Raw genomic sequence first — 7322 nt, 5'->3', positions numbered from 1 at the left:
GATAAAACAGAACATCCTAAACTTTCTTTCCATCTATGGGCAGACTTATTCAGAAATATAAAAAATTCATAAGGTGAAAATTTCACAAAGTAAAATTATGCCTACACCATAATCCCTTCTCATCTTTTTTCAGTGCATTAAGGTAGAGCTGTTACAGAAATATTCAACTGCCTACCAATGCCACTTTTGGTTCTCCAACCCATAGATTGGAGGGTATTTTTATCTTAAATTTATTTTTATAATTTATTCACTTTATATTCCAGTTGTAACCCCCTCCCTCATCTCCACCCTACTTCCCTCTCCCCTCTATTCCTCTCCCCTAGTCCCCAGAAAGGTGAAGACCTCCTCCCCTACCATCTGAACAGAGCCTATCAAGTCTCATTTGTATTGCCTAATAATCCTCCTCTGAGCCCTGGCAAGCACACCACACACCATGGGGAAGTGATCAAAGAGCAAGCAACAGAGTTCCTGTCAGAGACAACCCCTGCTACCCTTACTAGGGAACCCAAATAGAGACTGAACTGCCTATTGGCTGCATCTGAGAAGGGGGTTCTAAGTCTGTTTCGTGTGTGGTCCTTGGTTGGTGCATCATTCTCTGCAGGTACCTGCTGGCCCAGACTTTAGGTCTGTTGGTCTTCTCTTGGAGCTCCTGTCCACTCTTGTGTCATTCTATTCCCCCATTCATTCTTATGAATGAAAAGTTTGGCTGTGAGTCTTAGCATCTGCTTCAATCCCTTGTTAAGTGGAGTGTTTCATAGGACATTTATGAAAGGTTCCCAAACTCTCTCTTCAATAACTTCCAGTGTGTATTCTATTTGCCTTTCTGAATGAGAATTAAGCACAAACGTAAGTGCAAATGGATTAAAGACTTCAACATAAGAGCAGACACACTAAATATATTAGAAGAAAAAGTGGGAAAGAACCTTGAAAGCATTGGCACAGGAGAAAACTTACTGGACAGAATACCAAGAGCTCAGGCTCTAAAATCAACAATCAATAAATGGGGCCTCCTGAAACTGAAAGCAAACTGTAAAATGAAGGACATGGTCAACAGAATAAAATCACACTTATAGGCTTGCTGTATGCTGCCTTTACTATGTTTAGGTATGTGTCTTGTATCCCTGATCTCCCCAAGACTTTATACATTAACGGGTGTTGGGTTTTGTCTAATGCTTTTTTTGGCATCAAAGGAGATGATCATGTGATTTACTTTTCTTTCAGTTTGTTTATATCGTGGATTGCATTCATGGATTTGCTTATGGGATTTGCTTTTATAACAAACCAAGCCATTCTTGGGTGCAAACCAGCCCTGCATGCCTGGAATGAAGCCTACTTGGTCATGGTGGATGATATCTTTGATCTGTTCCTGGATTTGGTTTGTGAGTTTTGAGTATTTTTGCATCAACAATGTTCATAAGGGAAATTGGTCTAAAATTCCTTTTTTTGGGGGGGAGGGGGTCTTTATGTGGTTTAGGTATCAAGGTGCCTGTGTGTCACAGGATGAGTTCGGTAATGTTTCTTCTGTTTCTATTTTGTGGAATACTTTGAAGTGCATTGGTATTAGCTCTTCCTTGAAGATCTGCTAGAATTCTTCGCAGAAACCACCCTGCCCTTTGCTTTTTTGGATGGGAGACTTTTGATGACTGTTTCTATTTTCTTAGGAAATATAGGACTAATTAGTTTACATGATCTTGATTCAACTTTCATAAGAGGATTCAATTAAGAAAATTGTCCATTTCATTTAGATTTTCAAATTTTGTGGCATATAGGCTTTTTAACTAAGACATGACGATTCTTTGGATTTGCTCAGTGTCTGCTGTTATGTCCTCCTTTTCATTTCTGATTTGGTTTATATGGATAGTTTCTACCTTTTAGCTAGTTTGGTTAAGGGTTTTTCTATCTTGTTGATTTGGGGATGTGGGGAGTGGGAGGAGTTCAAAGGATGGCAGCTGGAAGAAGGTGAAGAGATGAAAGGGATGGAGGTGGTAATGTAATCATATTTAAATTATAAACATTTTTAATTTTTTAAAAAAATATTACATTTAAGTACAACCAAGAAGGAAAAATGTTTCTTTGGGACAAGTGTCACATTAAAACCAAAACAAAGATAAAGACACTTATAAAAGAGAAAACTATGACTTGATATTCATCACTAACACAGACATAAAATGTTTCTGCAAAATGTTAGCAAGTTGTATTCACAATGTACGTAACACATAAAGATAAACTGGAATTCATCCTTAATGTTTAAGGTTTAATAAGCATTAAAATATCTGACAACCAGGACATGAATAGGACAAAGATCAGTCATAAGATCAAAACAGCTGATAAAAAACATAAAGACTAGTACTTGTTCACAAAGAAATCACTTCATCAAGAGCATTTAGAAAACACATGGCTAAAATCATTCTTGTATAAGATTGGGATGTTGATTTATCTACATTAAATTTTCTAAACCAGCATAATACCTAATAGTAGTCTGCAAATATGTGTCCTTATAACCACAGATAAGTGTAGTTTTTACCCTTTTACAATGATATTTCTCTTTGTAACAAAAATGCATAACAATCGATAGAGTTGTGGAGCACAGTTCCAGTGTTCACAGCTACAAAACACTCCCTCATCCAACTCTCCAAGAATGGTGAAGAAAGAGAGGTAACACTGCATGAACCAAAGGATCAGAGACCTTGCTGATGACATATATGCCTGTCATATTTAGATAAGCTCTAGAAATATTATGAATTTTTAAGGTTTTCTACAAATTATGTACAGATTGTTGCTAAGCCAAAGCTACACAGTGAAGTCAATTGATTCTTATCTGTGAGTCCACAGCCATACAAACATACTTTCCATAAACCTTTCATCTTTACACTTAACCCATGAGAAAATCTGTATCAAGTGTTTTGCCTATGTGAGGATATTGAAGCAATGTATGTCCTTATGTAAGATTTGTGGGCTTTGTAGTTAATTGGAATGAAATCATGATTCAGTATGTGTTGAACATGATTCATGATTTGTCTATGATTTTAACATAGACAAATGTTGAAGGATTTGGTGACCATGGTAATAAACTGAGACAATTGTGTGACATGCATATTATAGAAAAACAGGACAGCAATTTAAATGTTAAAAAAAAATCCTTAAAGGAAATGTAGTGTTATTACCTGAATGTTGCAATTTCTAGAACCATTTACATAAAGGAGGTTTTGAATGTTTCTATTCATCTTTAATTATTCAATGCAAAGTACTTAAGATCACTTCAGGTATTTAACTGCAGGTGTCTGTCAAGCATCAGTCAACCCTGTTACACATAATTAGATGACAGACAAGAACATCGCCATGGCTCCTGAAGGTTCACCTTTCACTTTGGGAAGCAATGGGCAATTAAGCCAAATCCTGAAGTAGAAACTGGGCAAGGTGTTCACTGTGCTCACAGCACTGTTATCTGTGACATGCCCTGGAGTGCACCACATTTACTGTGGGCTATTGAGAATTTACAAGCAGACTGCCAAAGGCAGACTTCCTGCAATCTATTCATGCAAGTGATAGCTCTGGATATTGGGAGTTTTATAGTTGTTATTGTTATAATTGTTATTGCTTACCCCTAAACTAAATTTTAGGATTATTGTTTTGGCACAGAGTAAAACCTCTTTTCATAAAAAAAAAAAAATTAAAAATTACTTCTAAAACAACAAATGTTCCCAAAAGATACACAGAAGCAGCAATATTTACATCACATCAAAAAAAGTTCTGAAGAAGGTTGATAATGTTTATTCACATTATTAAGTTTCTTACAGCCTAAGAGAATATAAAATATGAATTCATTCTCGAGCTGCAGTTTCATGTGATGCTTTAAGATTAGGTGCAAGGTGTGTAGACAGTGTACGCTGTAGCAGGTTGTGAAGACACAGCGCAGGCCCTATGGGTATTAAAGTGGCAACACAACAGTTGTTATTTCAGTTTACATTTAAATGAATAAAAAATTCAGTGAAACATAAACCTAAGCCTCTTCTTGTGAGTACACAATTAGCAAAAACATTGAACATTCTCCAACAGAGTACACTCAACTCACCTTTCTAGCTTTCCTTTTCAAATCCTCATATTTCTAATTTATGTGAGGAGAATTGGTACACTGCAACTTCTATACAAACTAAAAATGTAGTATTATAAATGCAAAATGAGACATATTAGGTTATACATAAAATCACAATATTTTATCCATCACTTTATTACATTTTTAAAACTATAATAGAAAGATAGCATGCTTGTATATATATATATATATATATATAGAGAGAGAGAGAGAGAGAAATAATAAAGTCAAAAGTTGTGACAAAAGATTAAAATCATATCTGTCTATAAATCCACCCCTACAGAAAGATATAGAAGAAAAAATTCAACTTGAAGAAAACACAAGAAATAATCCCAGGCCAGCGAACAAAAGAGAAGAAAAAACACACCACAAGCACAACTTATCAAGAGTCAATAAATACTGCTCATTGATAAATCTTAACATTGATGGTTTCAATACCCCCCTCAAGAAAAACACAAACATTAAATGCAAAAATAGGATCCATCTTCTGTTGCATGCAAGAAATACATTAAAGAAAGAAATGGCCTCAGGATAAAAGTGTGGAAAAGGATATTCTAAGCAAATGAGCTTCAGAAGAAAGTTGATGTGGCCATTTTAATATCTGATACAAATCGACCTCCAATAAAAACTAATCAGCAGAGCTACGGAAGACCCTGCATATTCACCAGAGGAAAATGCTCCAAAATGATATTGAAATTAACAGTTTTGCACCAAACACAAGTTTATAGAAGAATCACAACTAGAGCTTAAATCACACATTGACCTTTATACACTGATAGTGGGTGATTTCAATACTCCACTCTTAACAGTAGACAGATCATCTAGACAAAAACAATGAAATACTGAATATATCTAATATTATAAACCAAATAGGCCTAAGAGATATTAACAAAATATTTCACCTCAAAGCAAAAGACTGTATCTTCTTTTCAGTACTTCATGGAACTTTTTCCAAAACTGACCCGTCTCTGACACAAAACAATAGTCAACAGATACAAGAAAATGAAATAACATCCTGTATCCCAACTGACCACTATAGATTAAAGTATGCTATTAACAACAGAAACAAAAAACACAAACTTATGGAAACTGAACAACTCAATATTGAATGAAAAATGGGTCAATAAATTAAGAAATAACTTAAAAATTTTCTAGAATTAAGTGAAAATGAATATACAACAAACCTAAACTTATAGGCCATTGTGGAGGAAGTTCTAAGATTCATAGCACCAAGCACCTACATAAAAAAAAAAAAAATAGAGAAGGCTCATACTAGCTTCTTTATAACAGTACACATGACTGCTCTAGAACAACAACAAAATCGCACCTAAAAGGAGTAGATGGAAAGAAATAGTCAAAATGAAGGGTGAAATCAATAAAACAGAAACAAAGAACACAAAGAATCAATGGAACAAAAATTTGGTTCTGTGAGAAAAATCAATAAGATTGACAAACCATTAGTCAAATTAACTAAGATCCAAATTAACAAAATTAGAGATGAAAAGGATGACATAACAACTAACACTGAAGAAATTCCCAGACCCTTAAGGACAAATTTTAAAAGAAACCTGTCTTCCAACAGATTGGAAAATCTAACAGAAATAGATAATTTTCTTTTTGCATACCACCTATCAAATTTAAATAAGAATCAACTAAGTAGTTTAAACAGACCTATTACCTCTAGTAAAATAGAAAGACTCATTAAAAGTCTCCCAAATAAAAACACTCAGGGACAGATGATTTTAGTACAGAATTCTCCCGGACTTCCAAAGACAAGTTAATGCCAATACAATTCAAATTATTCCACATAACAGAAACAGAAGAAATACCACCTAATTCACTTTATGAACCATAATTACCAAGATAGTTAAATCACATAACCTCCCAAGAAGAAAAATTACAGACCAAAACTGCATCCTTTATGCATACAGTTGCAAAAATACCTTAATAATACACTTCAAATCCAAGAACAATTCATATTGAACCATTTCGTATGATCAAGTTGGCTTCCCCTCAGAGATGCAAAGATAATTCAACATACATAAATCAATAAATGGGGTTACATTTAAACAAACTGCCAGGAAATAAAACAAATAATTTAATTAGATTCAGAAAAATTTAGCACCCCTTTGCAGTAAATGTCTTAGAGAGAAATGAATACAAGGGATATAGCTTAACCTAATAAAAGTTTACAACAAGCCCACTGCCAATACCAATATAGGGAAGAGAAACTCAAAGCACTAAAATCTGGAACAAGACAAGGTTTTCCAAACTCTCTATACCATTTCAATATTGTACTTGTAGTCTTAGATACAGTGATAAAACCAATGAAGACAATCAAGGGGATACAATTTGGAAGGAAAGAAGTCAAAACTGTCTATGTTTGAAGATAATATGATAGTGACCCTAAACAGTTCACTGGAAAATTCCTATGTCTGATAAACACTTTCAACATAGTAGCAGGATACAAAACTAACTCATAAAAGTCAATGGCCTCCTTATATACAAATGACAAATATGCTGAGAAGAAAATCAGGGAAACAATCACCTCAAAAATATAAAATATCTTGTGTTCCTACTCCTAGAGGCATTACAGGTGTGACTGCTGTGTCACATGTGTGTCAGTAGGTCACAGAGAGGAGAGGGGCTGTGTCTGTACTCACTGTTCTGACCTGTGAATATCTGAAGAACCAGTAGCCTAAACTTTCAAAAAAAAAAAAAAAAGTGAGCTAGTGAGCTTGAGACAACCACCAATCTGGCACCAGAGGGCCTGGACAGAGAGCTGTCTCGTGATAACCACTAGTCTAGCAAGGCTCGGACAGGCTCTCAGGGTGGGGAGCCTGACAGGAATCCTGCCTAAGACCTGAGCCCTGGGAATGAGTGAGCCAGACACAGATGACTACCCCATCTTCAGCTCCATCCCCATCCTCCCCAACCCTTCACGACATGGGGCTCTGGAAGCTGGGCCCAGCAAGGAGCTAGCCCAAGACCAGTCTGAAGCTATGGTGCCTGGACAGGATGCTAGCCTGAGATGACCACCAGTATAAAGTAATGTAGGCTTTGGTGAGGGTGTCAAACCATGCCCAATATGATCCCTGCCTGATGCCATAATGCATGGGCACGCCATAGCACTCCTGAAACCACTTGAGATGACTCCAGACTCTCACAGACCCCAAGTGCCACTAAGAGGAACAAGTAAGGGGTAGAAAAATGGAAGAGAAAGAGAAGA

At 35.9% G+C, this 7322-nt stretch overlaps 1 non-coding gene across 1 annotated transcript; it reads left to right on the top strand.

Moving 5' to 3' along the window:
- The first annotated feature begins 6667 nt into the window (after window positions 1-6667).
- On the top strand, window positions 6668-6800 carry LOC132655656 (small nucleolar RNA SNORA17). The gene has a single exon (XR_009593447.1). It is a non-coding gene; the product is annotated as a small nucleolar RNA SNORA17 (small nucleolar RNA).
- Window positions 6801-7322: the final 522 nt, after the last annotated feature.

This window comes from Meriones unguiculatus, chromosome 7 (genome assembly GCF_030254825.1).
Source record: "Meriones unguiculatus strain TT.TT164.6M chromosome 7, Bangor_MerUng_6.1, whole genome shotgun sequence".
NCBI lineage: Eukaryota > Metazoa > Chordata > Mammalia > Rodentia > Muridae > Meriones > Meriones unguiculatus.
Note: the sequence above shows the minus strand (reverse complement) of the source record. Positions and strands in the feature narration are given on the sequence as shown.